General features: G+C 42.5%; 1 protein-coding gene across 8 annotated transcripts in view; it reads right to left on the bottom strand.

Annotated features, from left to right (window-relative positions):
* Positions 1–23,434, bottom strand: part of brd1a (bromodomain containing 1a) — a 114,442-nt gene that overhangs the window by 50,217 nt on the left and 40,791 nt on the right. For all 8 annotated transcript variants that reach the window (XR_009786318.1, XR_009786321.1, XR_009786319.1 and 5 more), the window contains one exon: positions 1,598–1,658. The gene's annotated coding sequence lies outside the window, so the exon portion shown is untranslated. The remainder of the gene's footprint in view (positions 1–1,597; positions 1,659–23,434) is intronic.

Raw genomic sequence — 23,434 nt, 5'->3', positions numbered from 1 at the left:
CGCTCGGCTTTATTCGACGCAGCGATCAAAAGGGGCACGTCGTCGTCTCACGAGTGCTAAACCGTCTATCCGTACGCAATGTTTTTGGAATTTGTAATCCAGCTAGCACACAAATAATCAGTAATGACACTCTGCAGAGACTAAGACATTTTAACGCTCATTTCACTTTCTATAGGTCGGTATTAAAGATGGGATGGGCCTAGTCGGGTCAGTGGCTGGTTGACGACGACGTGTACGAGACGGCGGCGGCGCCTCGATCTTAGCGTGGTTCGACAGAGCGAGGCGGCGGACGACGTGCTTAAACACCCCTCAGAGTTGGATCCGAGAAACCCCATAACTCTCACGGTATCAAATCTAAAATTGAATTTTCTGCTCTGGCACCCGATGCGTGCCGAGATGGAAACGGGGCAAGCGAGGGAAGGATCGGAGGTGCGGCGCGGGGTGGGGGGCTGAGCGTTCTTTGAATCTCTTAACCTTTACGTCTTGTTGCGGTATCAAGCCCGGCGGACAAGATCGGACTCTGACACGTTTGTCGAGGGATGACAAATTAGCTGTCCTTCCAGATGCCTGATTGCCTGACCTTTATTCACTAAGTGGTGTTGCTGATGAGGGGTGCTGGGTGACAGCGGTAAATGGTGCCTATATCAATGAAGGTCTGCGCGGGGATGCGCATTTTACTAATCAGTCAATACATTATACGATGACTTTCGATGCAATACCAACTCGCGTATATTGTGTAAAATATGCTGAGTCACACTAGTTTAGGCTTTAAAAGTAAGCAAAACCCGTTAACCTTGACATTTGACTGTTCTTAGATGCACAGTGCATCGGCGCATTAGCTCTGTATTGCATGTTAAGCAGTTCTTCACAGAGTAAACTTTATCCAAGTGCATCTTGTGCTAACTAATTGAGTTAGAGGATGCCATCTCCTCGGAGAGCAGGACATTTAAGCACCTCTCCCTCGCAGGGATGGTGTGGAAAGTAAATCACTTTTAATTAGAATAAACCTTAAGATTAGATCTGGCCTCTCTCTCCCGGTCATTTGCATAGCGCCTTTCGATACGATCCTGGGGCCGGCCGCCGATAAGTGGAATTGCTCAAAACCGCTCAACAGGTGATTTAAAAAGGCTGAGGGACCAATTTTATGGTACGAACGGACGTACCGAGTTTATTACAGCTTATCGCCAAAGACTTTATACTGTATGTTCAATGACTTTTGGACTGTTGTCCAAATTTAGAGGGCGAGTTAATCCCAAAATCCAGGCAGGTTGAGAAAAGCCCTCAAAAGGAAATTCATTTGAAGTTTCCGACGAGAGAAAAAAGATATTCCTCCTTTCCGACATTAAAATCCACACATGCCATGCAGATACGGTCAAAGGGATCTGCTGGAGATAACAATCGGTACAAGAGGTGATTTAAGAGACTTCGTGTCGCCAGATCGGCTGAGTGTGAGGTTTCTCGACGCCCAAAGTCCCACATTGACAGTTAAGGTCAGGGAGAGAAAAAAAAATGAATTTCTAGTGGTTCCAAGATATTAAAAAAAAAATGAATTAAAAAAATTAAAAAATCAATAAAATTAAATTGAGGCTGGTCTTACCTTCTTAGGCTTCTGCTGGTGCTGCAATGGCGATCTCTTTTGATTGCATCACGATCTCATCCTACCAGAGATACAAACACAAGACTCAGTGCAATGTATTCTGGGAGAAATATTTCAAAGGGTATTACATACACTTTTTAGAATGGCATCAAGGTTGAACTGTCAACAAAAGTGACTTGACTTCGTATGTTAACACTTCCTGGTTCACCGGTAATGTGGTAACACACACACACACACAAACAAACAAAAACAAGGAATCTCAGCAATTTACTACTACTGTATTACTTTTTTTGTTTATGGAAATTGATGTATTGTACAGTGTTCCCTGTTTTTAAGAAAATGTTCATGGGTTTTTACAATACAAAAATGTTTTGTACATTGCCTAGCCTCCCATCTTTCAGTATTTATCTTTCATTATGATCTTTTTTCTTTAGATTTCTGCATAAGTGGAGGGAGACTAGCAAAGAATTTCAATGCTCATTGCTACTTTTGTTTTTACTGAGCACATGCACATAAAAATCTTGAAACTTGAATAAGCCAGCCAACAAACCCAGTTGCAACTATTCACATTGGATTATTTGTGATACAAAATCCTTCTTAGCTCTCCCAGGAACGGATTTGTCACACTGATATAAACAACCCCCCATTGCCTCATTTAATTAATTACAAGAATAAAGATAGACAAGTTACTGTCAGTGTTGACACCAAAAATGACAGATGGCAGGTGCAGGGATTCAAGCTGTAACCTTTTGAGTATGCGGGAGACCCTCCAACGAGAGGCTGTCGGGGGGGAAAGAGAGAGAGAAAGGGGAAGCAACAACAGCACGGGAACATAAAGACCCACTCCGAGCCAAACGCATCTTCCTCAGTCACTGCACTGTGGAGTGCAGTGACTGAGGAAGATTTGAAGGGACGTGTCCCAATCTCCTCTCATTCAGGTGACAGTCCATCTCTCACCACCTCGGAAGTCCGCAGAGGGATCAATGTCTGCTGAGACGGCCAAAGCCATCTGCATCCCGATTAGTATTCCTCCGTGGCGGAGCCCCGGCCGGCTCCCGCATCGGGGCAACCTCCGGCAGCACGGGTGGCTTGTCTATAGATCGATAAGACGAACTAGACGTGACCCTGGAAATCCCACGAGGGGGACGAGTGATTTAACAGCCTCGGGTATTAACTTTTGCCACCTTTAGCCGTGCGTAACCCAAACAAACGTGCAACGAGATGCACGCCCGTGTGGATACGTTACAAGGATGAACGGCCACGCGGCAAAGGACGACGGGCATTCATCCTCCGAGTGGGCGTTGCTGATGTTTGCAGCATTTCAGCGGGGCACTCATTTTTCCCATGCCCCTTCTCTGTGTGCTTGGGGTTGGGAATTAACAGGGCCATATTTAAGTCAACAGCTAAACCGTGGCCATGTGCACGGCATGTTGTCTTACCGACGCACTGAAGCTCATAGGTACAGCCAACCCCGTTTATCGCAGGTGAAAAGCTGCAATAGAGAGAGACCATGTAAAGATTTTTAGATTCCGACAAGCTTTATATACACGGAAAGTGTTTAAAGTATTCATAAGCGCCTGTTCTCCCTCTTGCTGTTAAGAAATGGGAAACTATCGTACAGCATCACTTTGAGGGAATGACTCTTGCTCACACAGTTCTTCAAACAAGGGGCAAAGCGTCAGGATGGTTGTCACTCCCAGTTAAAGTTCACTGTACAATTGACATAAAACAAAAGGATTCAACATTTTGTATTTAAACCAAAATGTTCAAACAAACCACAATTTCATCGGCGATAACTAAATGGTAACAAATCATGCAAAACGGCGCAGACGTGCCAACGTACATTAGCACAATGTTACAGGAACCAACTTTCAAACAACACATACAGAGCGTACATTATTCACAAGCGTGACTGGATCTCTTTTGGGCACCTCCTCTGCCTTTTCTCGCTCTTAATTACACCGCATCACTTTTAGTAGACCTCAGTGCTGCCCGCCCTTTTGTGGCACTCTACGGAAGGTGCCCAACTAAACCCTAAAAATCAACTTCCACGAGGACAAAAGAGCTGGACCTCCACCGAGGCTAAACAACCCATGTTTGGATTATCATCACGTTGTATGCTATCCATTGCAAACTAACTGCGCCTTTGTTTTCTCAGTACAGTTTTGCATTAGATTTTCTGGGCCGACCGTCGCACCTCTAGTGCCACCACTGCAGGGGTGGCACGCCTCAGCGAGAGCGAGACGCATCCCATCAACGACAGCGGCACCGGATATGCAACACCACTCAAACCACAGAGGTCGTGTTAGTATGACGGCGAAAATTACGTCACGCCGAGGAGGACATGCCCTCTTTTACGGAGACCCAATCGGAAATGCACAAAAGCAGAATTGCTAACTATTAAAACCGGTTACAATTAAACCCGTTTCCACAAAATACGTTTCGAGATTCAGCATAGTATATTTTCAAATGGAGTGCGTGTATGAAAAATGACGGCATCACGCACTCGCGTGCACTCCAAGGATGATGCCCCAATAAGCACACTAACAATGTGGTCAAGGGCAGGCATAATAATGAATTGATTGTCCTCTGAGAGTGTCATAATGAATGTGAATCAGACTGCGATGTGTTTTGCACAATCGATAAGGCTATGAATTACCACCGGCGTCCAAGGCATTGATTATATTCATTCCTATTTAGGCATAAGTCAGGCTTCGATCAATTATGAATATCTTCTATTGTCTCTTTAGTAGTCATAAAAGAAGCCCAATGTGAAATAAATCCCCCCAAAACAGCCATTAACCCTCCACTGCTTATGAACGAGAAGTAGGAGTGAGTAAAAACAAATTAATTCTCAGACATTTGTCAATAGTCCTGAAGTGCGGCACATGCGGCGCCATCCTATGGAGCTGCATTAAGCTTTCATGAAAGTGAAAGTTAATTAGATATGATGACTGAACTCCCGGGATTGGAATTAGCCAAACTGCGTGATGCTCTCCTGTAATTAAATGTCATTTTCCCTCAGTTCACTGAGCCTGAAAAAAGGGCAAAGACTGAGGAAGAGCAAGGAGGAGTCTGGCCACATCTTGACGCTTTATGGAAAATGGGAATGCTTCAGAGCACAAGTGGGTGAATAGTCGGTCTATTTGACCAGCTCCGTGTGACATTTAGATGCGTTTGGACATACTAAGTTCATAGAGGAGGGCAAAGACTCAAGGTGAAAGTAGAAGGTGGGACAGTGGCAGAGATTGGCGCCTGCGGACGAGCGAGGAAATGTCAGATTCCACTCTGGCATATGTGGATAACCCCGGGAAGGGAGAGGAGGAGCGAGCCCAGGCCGACAGAGCGCGGCGGGCCCGCTGTCGTGCGAGGGAGTCAAACCTGCGGGAACCCAACTATTGACTGACATCAGAGGACGCACTGGGAGGACAAAGTGACAACTACAACAACCGCTACACTGTGTACGCGCTTTTGTGTGTGTGTGTGTGTGTGTGTGTAAATGAGAACATAAAATACACCTTCAAATAATGATGCATTGCATGGCACTGAAAGAAACGGATCAATATCAATATGCAACATTATTACTATACATGTCGCCAGGTGTTGACATTTTTAAATCATTCCGAGCAAATCACAGGTGACCAAGCCGCAGGCTACTTACTCATTTGGTCCTTATGGCCCAACATTGGTAAATGAATCTGTTAGCCATCATTTGGAATTAACTTCATTACAATAACTTGCAATCATGTAAAATACGTCTTAAACTCAGGCAAAGGTTTCCGTTCCTACAGATATACAGCGTTTCCCTCTTCGTTCTGTATATACAATATCCAACTGGTGCCTTGAACCATTTGTTCACCCGAATGCATCGTGAATCTGAACGCTTCCATTCCGCTAATGTAATTCTGCGGTCTTTCTATTACTCAGATGAATCTCTGAGGAGGCATTCATGAACTAATGCACAAACGCACGCATGGTGGGTGTCACTGATAGAAACACCCACAGGCTGCGTCCTCTATGATAATCGCTCACTTCGCCGTCGCTATATCGCGCGTCACCTATGAGGCGGCAAGAGAGATGAGCTAATTACCTCTGCCCAGTGGACAGAAAATGATCACTGTGAACGTAATAAGGCTTTAACGTGTTTGCCGGACAAAATGACTGCAGGCTGCCCCCGCTGTGTTTTTGGATTAGAATAACGACAGGTTCGAAAGCCACCTGTGTCTCTGGCGCCAACACTAATGTGGAGGCAGCGCAATGGCCACCGAAGCCATTTTGAAATGATTTCATCCGAAGCCCTTCCATTTGATTGCATTCATTATCTTTACGAGAACCCTTACGATGGACATTTGAAATGAAATGATGAGTTGTGGCACCCGAGGTCGGAAGGGTTTTGAGTTCTTCAATCTTTCAGTGAATGCATTGCTTCACTTCATTCTGGATTCAAATTTGACTACAGCGGCATCCGTGCTAATCCCACCAGGGGCCAACATTGTTTTAAATCTTGTAGTACCGCTTTTACGACTACAGCTGCCGCCGCTATCTCCTCGGCGGACAATCAATCAATATTTGTGATTGTATTTTCCAAGTAAAGAAAGTTAGGAAATTGAAAACACTAAAAGAAAAAAACAAAACAAATAGAAGCCCCACCGGAGCGAAGGAGAGGGCACTAAAAAAATCCATCATGCGAAAATGATCCCCAGGGGAGCGTTTTATGTTTGCTTTAAATCGGCTGATTTTACGACTGAAGCAGGCTATGTAATGTAATCACATCAAACTGCCCAAAAGAGCCTCTTCAATTCTCCTTATGTTCGCCCGATCGCTTATCAGCACAGACCTGTAATGGGAAACAAACCGCTGCGATTTTCCTGTGCGAATCCTCGTCGGCGGCAAAGTCATCGTGTCCGCATTTCACCGACTGTCACCAAACCCACTCGGAATTGAATTGCCGCCGAGCAACGGCCGTCCGAGTTGACCTCTGCTTGGGAAGGAGCGTCCGTCTCTATAACGTAACATCCTGGGCCGCCTATCTTACGGCCCCGAGGGCACTTGAGGTGTCTCCGTCTAATTCCACCTGAGCCCTTAATTACCTCATTAATTTAGGCTGACAGGGGAGGTTAAAACCCCTCTGTGATCCTTAACACTCCGGTATTAGCCACTGAATGGGAGGCCGTAACCCGGCTTCCCTTTTTGGAGACCATTCGGTGTATAACAAGGTTTATATCTAATCTGTAGCTTCATCTTTATGGATCTTGGCATATTTTTATTTATTTATTTTCTTTTTTAAAGAAGCTTCATTAGCGGTTTAGAGTGGCACCGACACCGTATTTGTGTTGAAAAGTCTCGCTTAAAAGACGCTTACGGGACATTTTACAGTGCCAATTATGAAAGTGAAGCTAGGCTCGCCCGGTTTATGGAACCGTGTGTTGAGGGTTTCCACGTTTGGCTTTCCACTAAGGTACGTCTCAGCCAGACACACGCCCACTGAGGGACAGAGAGTGAGAAAAACACAATGAGGATTCCTGAAGATGCTATCGAGACCGAAGAGTAATAAAGAGCGGGCCGAGACGAGGTTTATATTGGTCTAGCCGGCCGGCCATCACGTCCAACCTTGACTGAAGTCAGAATTAGAAAGGGTGGTGGGCGAGACAGACAGACAGAGGGAGATAGAGCACAGACAGAGGAAATGATAGTGAAGGGGAGCAGGAGAGGGCGAATAACGGAATGACAGCGAGGAAGATTGATGGCTGACTTCTCCTGGCTGGCTGATTTTTGCCCATCTCGCCAGTCAATGCCTCGCTGAGCAAGTATTGCACCCCCCCGTACACCCGCTCGGGTAAAAAAATAAAAATAACAAAATGATAAAAATCGCATTGGAAAGAAATAGAAACAAGGAGATGCTCTGTGATGATTGAAAAAAAAAAAAAAAAAAAGTTAATTGTGTGGGAAATGTTGAACAAACAGATATTTCCTGGTCCAATATCGGGTCAACAAAAATATGATGAACAAGGGAAGTAAAAATAGGATTTATTTTACTTAAAAACTACATACTGTTCATTTTCCATGCACAGAGGAGGGTTGTGGTTCCGTTTTTACCAAGGGCCAAGAATGTCCTCATAAATAATTGTCCGTATCAAATTAGGATTGGATTTAATGTGTATTCCTGTTTAACTCCGTTTTTTTGGATAAAAAACACTGAATCAGTAGTTTCACAGTTTCAAGATTCTTACCACCATTTTCCTTAATATAACACTAGTAAATCTCAAATTCATTTTAGTAAAGACAGGTCAATGTGGACAAAACTTGGAACACCTATACTAAAGAATGTGCATTTGTTATAGGTAAAGTCATCAAATTCCAGGGTGAAAGAACGACAAATATTTTTTTAGCGCCCGACCGATATGGATTTTCTGAAGCAGATTCCGACATTTGTCAGAATAAAATTCTGATTTATCGGCCGATTAATTAAAACATATAATGAATAAAATTACTTTTTGGGTGACTTAAGGCTTACAACAATGGGTATGAATTAAAGGCAGAACATTAGAATGTTTTAAAATACTTTGTCATTTAGTGCTTGTTAACTACGCCAAAAAAAAAAAAAAACCCTGCAAAAATCGAGTTTGATATTTGGGGAAAATATTTCTTTGAATATTTGTTTTTCCTCATTTGTGTAAAAAAAAAAAAAAAGCCAATTTTTGCTTAATTGAAAAGGGCTACTATCTAGCCGATTCATCGGTTGTAGAGTATGGGTATTTTTATTGCTGTCCAATGTCAAAACGGGTCAAATTTTACCCGAAGAAAATGATTACTAGAGTTTTGGTGCCAATGAATGAGATTAGGTTTGCAACATGCATGGCAAATGTGCTTTCACGTACGCTAACCCCGACATGCAAATGCTCCACAATTTCTGTACTGACGTGAACGTTTCTGCACCAAAAGGCATTTAAGCTTCAAGGCTGCTAAAAGGCACTTGTTACATGGATGCACTGAATGAAATGGCTATAATGACACTGCTGAATGTCTTTTCCAGCTTTCAAAAGCAGCGATTGTGATGGTGCATAAGTGCGACCTCGGGGCTGTAAGTGCAGCGTTATGGATTCGCGAGGCCAACGCACTGTAAACCATGTATGACGAATGATGCGAGTGCTTGGTTTTGCTCAGCTATGGTGTGAAATTGTGTGACATTCACAGTCCATACAACCATGTTAGATTGTGGAAAATGTTTTATTTGTCACACTGATCGCTCTTTCAAAATAAGAACAAGTATTTGGGGAGAGGGGGTAAATTAACCCCGTTTTTAAAACTAATTAAAATATGAGAAAGAAAAACTAAACCGGCCTTAGTTTAGAGCTGCAGCTTTTTATTCTTTGCTCGGAGGATGCATCTAAAGTTAGTGTACATTTAAGCCACGGTCGTAAACACAGATCCAGAGAGCAGATGGTCCAAAGCTAGATAAGCAAAGCCATTAAAAGGTCAACAACAGCTAAAATGTCTTGTAACTTCACATTGTTGACTATTACTAGTGGCATAAAATTGATTTGAATGTTCGAGTCCCAGCCAGCGCCCCAACAATACCCGGCCATAGATAAAAAGTGGATGGCTTGCGTCAAGGAGGGCCAGCCAGCATAAATGAGATTGAATAAACAATATTCACTTTTCAGGTGAGTGCAGTCAAGAAGGTTAGTGCAACAGAGTGGAGAGCAGAGGCATTACGTTTGTGTTCCTGGTAAAATACGGCAGGCCGTGAAGGGAAACAAGGTAATACCCAGCAAAGGCACGGAGGCAGTGTCCAGGCGATGTCCTTCCTGCTAAGTGAGTTTTCGCTTGGCTTCGACCCCGCTTCCCCACTGTAATAAGAGTTGACACCTATTTGTGACATATGACTGTATCTCCGATTGCCTGGGGCGCGATAGCATCCCGACGCACGCTCGGGGAGCGAAAGTGAGCAATGGAGAAATAGAGGGCGTTTGTGGCTCAAACGCGTCGGTCACTGCGATATTCTCTGTCGGACGGGAGATACGGAGGCTTTGTGTGTCTGCTGTCGGGGCGAGATTGGGGTGGGGGGGTGTTGGTGGCACGGAAAAATTGGAACGTGTGCAGCTTATGTGCTGCTTGCTTTGAGATGTGTTGCTTGCCATGGGGGAATAGATGGATGGAGTTATTGGGAAGCTCATTTATTCACGTGCGTATTCGGTCGTCGCTGTTGGCCCGTAATCACAGGACGGAGCAGACATGGCTCCGCAGGGCAACTTCCTTCAGCTGTGGGGTCCCGAGTTCAGCTACAGGTTGCCACGGCCATTTTATATAAGCATCCCAGGGGCAAAGTAAACTTTCCCTGGAGGATACATTCACAATGGCTTAGAGGCGTTAAGGTAGAGAGCGGCGGTTCACAAACTTTTCAAGTGTCGCCTCGAAAAATAACTTCCACCGTAATCACCAACAACAACAACAAAAACTAGCGTAGGAGGCTCAAGTGTTCATCAAAAGTGGGGCACAGGTGTTATTTTTTAAAAGTATATTCAAAATGATTCTTAGTATTGTAATACGGTGAGGAAAATTACTATAACTAAGTAAACCAACATTTTAGTGAAAAATAAGCCTTTGAAGTTGCAGAAAACAGTTCGTGTGGAAAAAAAAAAGTATAGTTTAAGCCTTAAAATGCAGTCGACATACTTCACAGAGCAAACAAAAAAAAAGGTCCAAAGAACAATAGTTTCTCTACTGCAATGGACAAAAGCCACCGCTAACGAGTCTCTACTAAACCTCCCGTATTGTTTTGATTACTGTCCCAATTGTGTTATTTTCGATTTAATGTCCAATGAGCTGCACTTTGATGCAACCTACTTTTCCCTGAAAAATCATTACAAGTGAGTACAAGGCTGGAACAAGAGTCGATATACTTTCTGGTTGTGATTCAATTATCCAAACTTCACAGTCTCGACAATTGCCCGCAGCTCAGTTAACATCACTTAATTCGCATTAACACAGCGCTTCAATATACTGCGTCATAAAAACTACTTAATGATTCAATTAAAATGTATTGCACACATTTTTTTTTTTTTTTTAAATGCACATCAATACATGAAAAAACATTTTTAAAGATGAAATGCAAATGTATTCAACTTAAAAGTTAAATACAACTGAACTGTACTTAGGAAGCGATTCTGTCTGAGTCAAGGAAAACGCATTTAGACTTTACAAAGAAATCATATCAATTGTGTGTCATACCCCCAAGTTCTTATAACACTTATAACACACTGAGCTTTTAGTGCAGCCTTTCCTATAAAGACAGACTGTCTGCAAAAGTTTTATGCTGGAAAAATGCCCAACCGTGGCCTCGCTGTGCTTTACAGCCAAAAGCTACATCTCGAGGTGGAGCAAATGCACTTCAGTCCACCTTGAGTCACATTTAATAGCAAGTTAGTGGCCGCTTGCCTGGCAGCGTCAGACCCTCTGTGGCGGTTTAAAATTAAAGGTTGCAATAATAAATCTCCAGACTGTTAAAAATCGCAATGGTCCCTATCGAGATTCATCTAAGGGCTCTCAATTAAGAGACATCGCTGACACCACGAGAGCTTTTTGGTCTAATGAAGTACTTCCCATTATTGTCGTGCTGGTAAATTATTCAACGAAAGTCTTGACGAGAGGGTTGAATGACGCGAACGAGGGAGAGAAAATAAAAATGAGAAAAAGTCTCATAATTTCCAATTCATCACCTTTCTCCCATATTGCCCCTCCAGATCATAGAGAATATTCACCTAATCAGATTTATGATTTATCCCATTTAAATTCAGTAGCCTTTCTCAAACGCTGCAGGGTGGTGGGCGGAAGAAGAGGGGCCGAGCAGGACAGACAGAAGCAATTTATAATCTCGGGGGGGAAAAAAAAAAAAAAAAAAAAAAAAAAAAAAAAAAAGACCTAGTGTGCGTGACCTCTATTTGAATGAATAATGATTGGCTCTTCATATATTCCAATACAGCGTCATTTCTAATGAGCTGCAATGATTATTTGCTAGTGTCTAAGGGCAGATTCTCCCGATCTGACTTATTATAGTTCGGAAATATGCATTTCACGGCTGCCGCGCTATGATGGGAACGCTCTTTTTTCATTTACCGTTTATAAGCACTCCATCAAAGTCTTGCAATTGCGATATATACGTTCGGACAGCGCTGGATGGAGGCCAGATCAGAAATGATTTACTTATTTTCTCATGAATATAGAATTAGCGTGTGACTGTCTGAGCCAATGTACCCCGTCAAATCACCGAAGAAATTTCAATTAATTAATTTCCACGTAGTCCAATATCTCCTTTCAAGCGACTTAACAAGCGCTTGCATTCGATAGAAATGTGCTTTCATTCATTTTGGAAGATTTCACTCATGAATCATTATTAGTTCGACCTGACCGGCATGACTGATATGGTTTAATTAGCTATTAATTGCAGCTTTTGTATTTCATTATGAGCCCTCGGCTTTGTGTTGACTGTGGCGGCGCTTGCCTCTTTGCAAAAATCATTTCACTCAAAACGACAGCGTGAAATTTACATGTGGGGGGGAAAAAAAAAAAAAAAAAAGTCATCTAATGAGATGATCTTTAGCGTAGCACATAAAATAAAGTAGTAGGTTTATAGGTTCACGTGGGCATGGACAGAAACCCACGTTACAACCATTTCAGTAATACCACATTTTAGGACATGGGTACAATTCATGAAATGTATGACATGGTCAAAAGACAGGCTATGAAATACGAAGTAAAATAAAAGGTACTTAGGATTCAGGATTTTTGAATTAAGCATTTCAGGGATTGCATTTATCACAGTGCACTGGTGCCTTGAGATACACATTTCATTCCTTTTGCGACAATGCTCGTAGAACAGAACACTTGTATCTCAAAAACTCTTTCCCCATTAGAATGAACAGAAACTGCAATAAATCCTTTCCAGCCAGCCAAAAACAACAAAAATGCTTGTTTTTTTGGTTTGTTTTTTTTCCCCCCCATAAGATTTTCAAATGGACATTGGGCCGCTCCTTCTGGTGTGTGCATTTCGGGCCACCTGGGGGCAGTATAAAACAAACTGATATACTGTACTTGGAGCAGAGTAAGCCACAATAGTAGTATTTCGCAGAGGATAAAGAATATATGTTACATTACCTGTCTACATGGGCTGCGCCAACATTTTGGTTCAATTACCCTTTCCTTAAAGGTTTATAACACTGACGCCACGTTGATGACGTCAGCCCATCTATGGAGTTTGCCATTGCTTGTTAAAGTTAAGCTAGCAGACTTCAGGACAAAGTTATATTTTTTCAAGTACACAATGTCTAATTCTCTTTGTTTGTTTCGTTAGATTGCAAACTTCAACTGGAAGTAGCAATGACCACGAGGCTTATTGTTTTTAGATGAGTAACTCCTACTTTCCTTTAACCCTGTTGTTAATTAGTGACAGGCTCCTTCATTTATTAACCAAAATGGACAAAAACTTTCACCTTTCCGCCAATCGATGGCTTCGCTATTGATCCGTTAGTCTCTTAGGTTATAGTCAAGTGGTTTAAAAGGATGGATTGCCATTGATTCATTTGTTCACTCACAAGCACATTTCAAGTTCCGGGCAGCACAACCAGACCAGAAGTGATGGTACCTTAACCCTGCTGGAGGTTATTTCTGTAAATCTCTTAACGGCTAGACATGACCCCCGACCCCACTTGGCCTTTCATTCAAGAGTGTAATCGGAGATGAACAGCGCCATTAGTCCTCCGATCTTGAGGACACACAAATACACTCAACTCTTGAAGAAAGATTAAGCTTTCAAATCAAGTTACATTTTTCCAGCTAGTGCAGATCGAGTTTGTTTTTCCAAGTCACAACACGACATAAATCTATTTCGCAGTTCCAAATTGGATTAGCGAAACATTCTCCCCACTGAGTGTGGAAAGCAAAGGCGAGTGGAAAATGTTTCTCGCTAAGACGAATCATCCGGGCACCTCGAATCCCGCCGAGATGCCGTGGCTGCCTTTACCGTTGGCTGTCGTGGTAGCATGAGAAGCTCAAAGAATTGCAACTAAAACACACGCATAGCGTAAACATGAAATGTATTCACATGGTTGCAAAAAGAAAAGAAAAAAAAAAACAACTTTTGCAGTGACGTGTGTGGCTTGTTGCACTGCGGGAAGGCTTTTAACAAATACAGTGCCTGGACACAAGCGCAGATGAAAACACAGACCACCTGCTGCTATTACGTTAAAACATATTGAATTGCATACAGGGAGCCAGGATGTTCTTGCAGGGGAGCAGCTATGCATGGTAGTATGATAAAAAAAAATATGAAACAATGGCTATTGAATTGCAAATCACGCCAGTGAAGTATTTGGCCATTAACTAAATCACTGGACAAAAGGAGATGTTGACCTGATAGTAAACACCGCTTAATGAAATGTCACGGGGGAGACGGACGAAATTATTACGAGCCACGCTGTGGGGAACGTGACTGTCTAATGTAATGGCAAGTCCATTCAACAGCTGTCACAACAGTTTACTCGAGAACCGATGACCTCATAGCAGCAGCGCTTGAGGAAAAGGCGAACGGTCACCAAAGTCATTAGCCCACTGCAAACTATGGCACTATTCGGCAAGGCAGGTTGAACAAGAACAAAATGGAAGCATACTTTGGGTTCTATATATTGTATCAATGGACGCTACATTTGCATTATAATCCAACGAACCGGTGGACCAAATCATAGATATTCTTTGATTTTATTGCTAGGGACCAACATGAGTTCATTATTTTAATTGTTAGTGAACATTTACATCTGAACCCCAAAAATTGCTTTGGTCCCATCCACCGCAATTAAAAAAAATTAAGCACAGACTGCGATCACCTTTTGATGTCACAAAACTAAAGTTGAAGTGTTGGCAAAGAACTAATTTTTGTATTTCTGCCTCGCTCCGTTACTTCAAGGTTAAAAAAAAAAAAGAAGCCCTAAGGATCACAGATTTCAATTAGCCATACTTTTGCTTCGATCCAAGCGCTCTGCCTGCTTCAGTCTATTGAAGTACAGACTTTGCAACGTGTGCGTGCATGTGCGTGTGTGCGCGCGCGTGCCACCTCCAGTGATGACAATGAAGTTAAAGGTTCATCTGAGGTTGGTACAGTTCAACAGATCGGTGGAGTGATGTGCCTCGAGTTAAAAAAAAAAAAATAAAATAGTTTTTTTAAATGTGGAGAAAGCTGCTTGTTAAAAAGAAAAGGTAAAGTTAACCGGAATTTGGATGAATCAAGGTATGATAACTTTTGTATTTATGTACAGTATATGTGACTCATGGCATTTGTACTCTATTGTAGGATATACTGTATTTTGGGATTTTCCCATGTACAAAACGGAGTCTACTTGTTAATAAATTGCAGTGTCATCAACAGAAAAATCATTTTGGATACTGTGACGATCTAAATTACTGGTGTAAACAAAATGACAGCAGGTTTCCTATATTACGCTACTCTATGTCTCGCATTTCATAAAATGTTCAAGGTTTCACAAAAGAGGAAGTATGATTTAACGGTTAATGCTCTGTGGACAATGTCAACGATGTGTCAGTATTTAAACCACTCGGGGCACTTGATGCCATATTAAACGTGATGAACATTGTCGTCACTGTTCGAATGGACGTCTTGGAAATGGATCAGGACCTGTACCAAGGAGAAAGCAATCCCCATTATTACTCCAGCAACAAACCACAAGGATACGGTTTGCAAAATGTTCCGCAAGCAAAAGCAGACTCACGCTGATCTCCCCCCTCCTAACACTCGTAGAACAGCACCTTAATACAAACTCCGTTTGCATTTTCTTTTTCAATTTTCTGATAAGTCTGTTCAAATTAGAGCCGCACTGGAATGGAAACCCAATAACTGCACAAGTCTCAGGCATAAAGCATCAGCCATGTACTTTTAGTTTTTGCAGGGTGTTACAGTGTAAGGCAAAGCATTACAATGCAGCTTTGTGTCACGTATGCGGTGTCAGTGTGACAGTGGCAAGCACACAAAAAAATTTAAAAGTCATTTAGATTAAAATGCAAAATGTCTTCCAGAGTGGCATACATTAGATTACATCGTGGAAATGCACGTGCGCTAAAAGAATGAATAATCAGGCACCAGTTCCAAAACGGTTCTGTCATGAAAGCCGATGGATGCACTTCAATATTTGTCATTTGTTCATTTTCAGTAAATCTTTAGTTTTTACTTTTGTTAGTCAAGCTATTTTTTCTTTATTTAATGGGAGGGTACCAAGAGGCTAGGAGTGGTGATGATGAAGCCAACGAATGGATAATTTAGATAATTCGGTAAGCATGTACGATAGTTGAGCAGAACTTGGAAAGAGTTGAGATTTGTCTTTCTATATATTTGGAAGCATTGACTGTGTTTACATTGGGATGGAATTGGCACAGTGTGGTACAATGTAATCGTGTTGAACAAGGCAACTCTGTTTTATTGAGTTCATGCAATAAAATTGGAATAATGTACTGGAGGTGGTTCTGTGGCAAACTATTGTTTGGATTTAATCAATGTCAATATTGTATAACAGTCATCCAAAACAGTCAAGATAATTGGTGCCCGCCGAATGACTTAGCAGTAGTAAAAATTGGTTAGCTTTTAAATGTTATCAGTTTTCACAATAATTGGATTTAAAAAGAAAAATGGGTTTTGTTTTTTCCCTTAAGCAATTGACGTCAAAAGAGGCGAATGGGAGGCATGTGAAATTGCAACGTGTGATACTTAGTTTCTTTAGAATAATAATAATTCTACGTGACTCAAAGCATTGGAGCAAAAGGATTGATGCAGCAGGTGGGAGATCCCAACTATTTGCGCAAGAGTGCATGGAAATACCACAAGTCGCCTATTATGCCCTTCAGAAAATCGACTGACGAGAAAATGGTTTCATGTACAATCACTTGATGTGGACCGTGTGTACAATATGAATGCAAAACAGTTTCTCTTTTCTTGCAAACAAGCAAAGAGCTCCTCAAAAGAACAGGAAGTGCACTTCCAGACTGCTGCACCTGCGTGATGAGCAACACGCACGACTCCCAACGCAGAACGTGTGACAAATCTGATTCCGAATGCAAAGTGAATCGGGACAAAGCGTGGAGTTTACGTCAGCGAGCAGAGCAAATGCAGCATACGTACAACTCGAAAACAATGATAGTCACGGTCACGGCCTGGCGTACCCTCTATGAAATAATCGTCTTTTAATCTAAAAGGCTGAATTGGAAGGTCAATCATGGCATGGTGCCCGAGGCGAACTAATACTAGAAATGCGTGGTCGTATCCCTGATGATGCACCAACAAAACTAAGAGAATTTTTCTTGTATAAATGATATCTTATAGTTGGCTCAAAACTGTGCTTGCCAGAACACAAGGATCATGAAGCTCTGACGCATCCTAATCTATGAAAATGACTGAGCTACTGCACACCTAAAATGTCTCCTGTCCAGTATTGATAGGGCCTCGGCATAGAATGCAACCATTTAAGGCCACATTAGATGTAACGTCACTGGGGTTCTTTGTCGTGTTATCGCAAGATAATGTCTGAGTTTAGAAAATTGCCCATATCTAGCAAGAAAAGGCCTTTGTCTCATATCACTAATAGGGCTCCTGTTTTGACACAGAACCTGATTCAATACAAGGCTAATATAAACATCAATCGGGTTTCTGCTGTGTTATCAAAAATAATCCCTCAATGTTTGAAATGTGCCTTCAGGATGTCCTCGGAACAACATGAACGAGGGCCAAGAGACTAAAAAGCCGACTTTAAGCCTCGTCTCGCGGGCGTTAACATATAGCTGCGATAAGGAATTCGAATTGTAGCTGGCAGAGCTCTAAAAAGGACCATGTACTGCTTTGAGTGGGCTCAGTTTCCAAAATATCGTGGCTCAAATTCAGTACTAACAGGACTCTTGCTTTGACGGGCAGAAATACACAACAATTAGGCTATAAGGAAAACAGAGTTGCACGACATCTGACATTGTCAGCATCAAAACGTCAACAAAAGTGAAGGCACGAGGAGGAGGGCGCCGACAATGCGCAAGCACGCCGTCGTCAGGCAAACCGAGGTCTCCCGAATAAATACAACTCTCCACCTTTCTTCCTCTATCGTCGGAGACGAAACGTTCCGAACGCACAATCGGCCCCTTTTCTCACGTTCAGCCTGTCCCACACACACACACACACACACACACACACACACAGCTGATTCTTTAATATTCCTCTCACACTGGCTCCTCCATCTGTTTTGCCTTTCCCCTGCTTGCTGGAGTGTTTTGCTCCTACCTTTCCCCCACCCCCGTAGGCCTTGTGTGACTGCGGTAATGAATTGTACTTAATTGCCGACTGGGACCCACGGCCTTAAATATAATTCTCAGGACACTTAACCGAGGTCACTGTGAATGATAAACACACCTTAATAAATGGTCTTGAGCTGAGCGCAAAGCGGAAAACCATCTCTCTATTTTGAGCCCAATGCGGCCAAAAGCACAAAATATAATGAAAACGATCAGGGCAATTATTAGCCTCGTTAAGTTGAACTACAACTTCTCTCTCATCTACTTTACAGCAGAAGAAGTAAAGAATATATTAAACTTTTGATATAAAATTCTAAGCAATAAAAAAGGCCCACATACCATCGCTTAATTTGCTGCTGTGTATCATTCCCCCCCCCCCCCCCCATTTTCTGCCAATCTTCTCATATTTTTCTTCTAAAATATCAATGGAAACATGGTTACTTCTCTATGGGCAGCAATACTCTGATTTGAATCAATATGGCCGGGAGGAGAGAAACCACAAAAGTCCACAAAAAGATCGTTATGAGCTAACACTGTGCAGTAACATAAGAGGTATAATGAAAGGAACATTCAACAAGAAACATGAAAGGAATGTTATTTAGAATGCGGTCAATAATTTGTTTATTGTTTACCTAACACAAGCAATGTAACACTGACTTAGCTCACAAATGACAGTGATGATGCCCACTTTTTTGCTCGTCTAAAATGACAGGGATCCAAAAGCCATATACTTCCAGCTCTGTAAACAAAGCCATTTGTTGTTCGGGCTGTTACGGCAAATGGCCCTCCCGCAGAAAAACACCATTAGCAGAGCTTCATTCCCTGGGGTATTACCTCGAGGAAACAAGGCAAGGAAATCCTCGTGCGTGCGTGTGATGTGGCGAGCGCAGACGCGTTTACAGTGCGTTATTAATCACAGGAAGATCATTTGCTCCTCAGAGCCACCCAGGAGCTTAATTTCATTTGTTCGCATCGATTTAATGGCCGTTTCAGAAACAGGGCGGGCGGCGCGGGGAGCGCCGGCTTAATACAAGCTATTGATCAGTAACTAAGTGACCTTGTGTACACCGTAACCAAAAGACACAGAAGAGAATACATCATCGAAATGGTTTTGGTCATTTTAATATCTGGATGACGCACGCGCGGACCAATGGAACAACGTACGACGCCTGCCCATGCATCATCCTGAGTGCAATTTATCTTTCGCTTCATATTTATGCAGCACTTTAGCCACCGCAGGATTTGTGTCATGACAACTAGGCACTTGGTCAATTATGAACACCTAGCAACCTTTGCTCCTTCGCCACATGAGCAACTATTCCCAGGTAGAACATCACGTTACAGCTAACTAGGGCCTTGGGGGGGGGGGGGGGGACCTCACGCTTTCTTGGCCCACAAACAAACACTGTTTACAAGTGTTACATGATCTCAGAGATGATTAAGTACCCAGCTGAACCCAGCCCCCCCACCGCTTTGGATGGGGTCCCACGACACAATGTCACGTTTGTTGCATTTGTGTGTGTGGCGGGTTAACGGAATAATGAGACTTCTGTGAAGCCGCTAAGAAGGATTATTAGTATGGTGGCGGGTCATTTCGACTTGCTCGCACAAGAATTTAGTGTGGAATTGTATGAAAAAGCTTGGCTCTATCATACATTTGAGAACTGCAACCTAACTTTCGAGATTGAACTGCTTTTTGTTCAAAATCCTACTTTAAACTCATAAGAGGCATTTACCATTCTAATTTCTAAAACTGACCTTGTTTTAGTTCAACTTTCCCTCGGGAGAATTTAGAAGGAAATGCAATCAAAAGATCCATTTTAGGTTTACGAAGTGATATTTTTCAGTATCTACTTACTGCAGAGATCACATTGCTTTTCATACAAAATCCCACTCAATTCTCATTTGAACAGACTGTAGCAGTACCCCTGCACTATATCAAGACCCGCACACATACACAAGTATGCGTGTGCTTTAAGTAGGGGAATGATGGATATATCTTGTTGCCCGCCTTAGCTTATCTGGAAAGGGGCAGTGGGTTTCATCAGGAGCTTGATGAAGTTGGAGATACAAGTAAGCCAGGCAAGCTTTCGAGGAAGGCAACAGCTGCACAAAACGAGATTGGCTTGTCCACCCGCCGAAATAAATGGCGGCGGTAAGGCTGAGATAGTCAAAGAAAGGAAAGAGGAGACCGCTTTTATGTGGGTGCCTCTTTGATAAGGCCCTCGTGGTGCGATTATATATAGAAACCTAAAAGGGAGCTTAATGCACTTGTAACTGATGGAAAATATAGCAAACTTTCTCAATTGCATGCTTGGTAATTGAAAAGATCTTATAAGTGTTTAGTGGAGTGTAGTTTGAAGGAACAATGGTTACAAAAAAAAAAAAAAACATTTATAAAAGGAACCTGACAATTTTCTTCTTTAAGGATATCATACTTAATAAGCTGATGTTGTTCCAGTGGGAAACCTGAAGAAAGTTTCAAAGAATCCCAGTACATTTGTTCAGCGATTGCACAACCATCCCGTTGTTGTTCAGGGATAGTGTTGGCGAAGAAAATTTGGAAGATTTATAACAAACCAAATCTACAACAAATGTAGCACTTCAAAATTACATTTTAACAGAGTACGTGGAATATCAGAAAGGAAAACTACTGGTTCCCTTTTGCATCGTCAGCTCGCTGGAGACAGGATTTATGATCTAGCACCAAGTTCATTTTATTTTTCTTTATCCCCTGAGTATTTGAACCCCCGTAGCGATGGCAGAATTGGGGAACCGAATCCAGTGATTTACGGCAGACCTTTACATAGCTCTTGACCAGGTGTGAAACTCAGGCTCTGTATTTTTAATGCTTAACACCACATTTTCTGTCAGTTTCATGCACACAATTTAGCGTGACGCCACAACGGAGGTGATGGAGATTAGCGAGGCTTTCGGGTTGTATTCAGGATACTATTCACGGTGACGCTTGGATCCTGGAAGTGACTTCCGCAACAAGCTTTTGCTAGAAATTGGGATTGGGATAATTATGTCATTATCATTATGAGACATACTTGTAAATCCTAATTGTTCGGAAGCAGAAAACCAATATAAATAAGAGAGACGAGGCAGCAAGTTCATTCACTGAGACAACGACGGTCTCAGTGCGGCTTAGACAACATCTCATCTTGTCACAGGGAGGCCAGGCCTTGGGAATTGGGACAAAAGGGGGCGGTCCTCGACCCACAGTGGCTATCACTGTCACTCATGTCTGGCAGTTCATCGTATTCTGGTGACATGTAGACAGCCCCAGAGTACGAAACTGGACTTGACTTTTCTTTTTTTTTTTTGCCGTCTACTCCAAATCCTTGTTTCCTCCTTATCCGAACTCCATCCATCCATCCATTTTCTCCACAAGCCAAAATATGTAACTAAATGAACCAGGAGTATTTGGATTAGACCTAAAAGGTGAACTTTGGAAAGTCTAGCCTGAAGGTAAATAGAGGATCAGAAGTCGTCCAAAAAGAAAGACGCTCTAAGTAGTCGGGAAAAATGTACTGGGACGCCTAGCCATTGCAACTGCAGGATTTATTTGAGCTATTCATCCAGAAGAGAATTTGTGAGGTTAGATGGACTAGCTCACAACAGATTAGTCCAACCACTGATTCATGAATAAGAGATGAGGGGAGTACCTAAACTTTTGTCAATAGTACTCGGGAACATTTAGACAAAAGACCAACTTCATTCAAGTGCTACGCTACATGAGCCATATGTCAGTTCCAGCATTTTCAACATTGCATTTTCTAGTCCTGCACTCCTGAAGAAAAGGCGAGGTATTTTCAGATTGGAAGCAGCGTGTCACTTTCACAAATTGGAGTAATTTGGCGGACACACTGCCTGTGATGTCCAGTTCTATTTTCTTCAAAGAGTCCATTTAGAAATGCTGCAGACACTATTTGTAGCAAGAGGACCGTTTGTGGTGTCCTGCGGCCATTCTCCCTTTCTGTTTCTGTCCTTTCTAATTGAAGTAACTTCACATTGACTGTGAATGCAACCTCGCAGCCTCTGAAATCTACTGTACCGTACATGTTGGAATTCTATATTTAGGCGCACAAACTGTGCCGTTACTTTGACGAGTCGAGCCACCGTTGCACTTTGGCTTCAGGCTCCTCTTCACTGTAATTGCTTTTGTTCTCTCCTGTCAGACTGATAGCTTTCCTGTCGGTTTGCTATTAGCACATCTGCAAGCCACGTTGGTGGGTTCTGCTTGGTCAATCAAACGCACCCTGGTACATTCAGCAGGATTCTCTACAGATTTTCTGCCTGTGTTTAGCGCACAGGCTATAACAATTTAAAAGGACATATTGTCATACAATGTTCTGGACTTTTCTGTTTCCTGGCAATTTTAGAATATTAATATCTTGTGGCGATCAGATAAATACACTGAACCAGCACCCTATCCTTGTACTCATGGCACCATACTTGGGGTGACTGTGATTTTCATTTGAGCCAACCGGTGGCTCTGACCCTATGACTGCAAAAACCCCACTCCTCCGAAGAAGCGACATGCAACTGCAGTAAGACCACAGTGAGCCGCCACGGTCACATTTCCTGCCCCCATATTTTGCTATTAACTCGCCATGGATCAGCTCTCCAACCCTGACGCCGCACGTCTCTCACGAACGAGCCTTCACGACGCTTTCGGTCAAGATTTTGTCTCACAGTGGAGGTGGGCAAACATGCTTGCCTGCAGCAGCCCAGCAAACCTGTAATGAGATTTCTTTATTTTTTTGCAACACTTCTTTGCCAGGAAAGAGAAACAAACCTTTTCTGAAGCACATATACCTGGCAAGGGCTCTTACTTGGAAATAATTAACAACAAGCCCAAGTGTGATATGATAAAGACAAGACGGCAAACAATGATCTGAATCGTTAAGATTGCGTGCGTGGGGGCATCCGCACACATCACACCGGCTAATCCAATAAATCGTCTCCCTGATGCTATGGAGGTGTCAAGCAATAGCTGCCTTTACCAGTCGGCATGCGAGCCAAATGATTTGGGACAATTTGGACAATAAAGTGATTTAAACCAATCCCAAACAGATTGTGAGGTGTATCCAAAGATTTTTGTCTCTCAAATAGCAACTATTGTAGACCTCATGTCAATCCAGAAGACCATAAATACAGTCAGTGGAAATCCTAAAGTACTTAACCTTTAGCTTAAGCAAGCGAACTTTAGCTTTATTGCTTTACTTTAAGCTTTATAGTGAGCCTGAAGGCAACTACTCCCGCGACACATTCTGGCTGTCTATTGAGGTTCAATAGCCTGCTCTAATGAGGGCACCACAGGGGTTTGAAGTCTGATTTATTCTTCAACTTGACTGGAAATCTCTGCACAGGCAAACATGCATTTGAAAGTGGTAAATAGAAAGACAACAGCAAACGCGCAGTTGGCGCTATTGTTTTCGGTACATCGCATCAATAACCTGTGCCATTAATGTGGTGGTGGTCACTAAACAAAACAGC

This window comes from Phyllopteryx taeniolatus, chromosome 22 (genome assembly GCF_024500385.1).
Source record: "Phyllopteryx taeniolatus isolate TA_2022b chromosome 22, UOR_Ptae_1.2, whole genome shotgun sequence".
In the NCBI taxonomy this organism is placed as follows: domain Eukaryota; kingdom Metazoa; phylum Chordata; class Actinopteri; order Syngnathiformes; family Syngnathidae; genus Phyllopteryx; species Phyllopteryx taeniolatus.
This window is presented reverse-complemented; position numbering and strand designations above follow the sequence as displayed.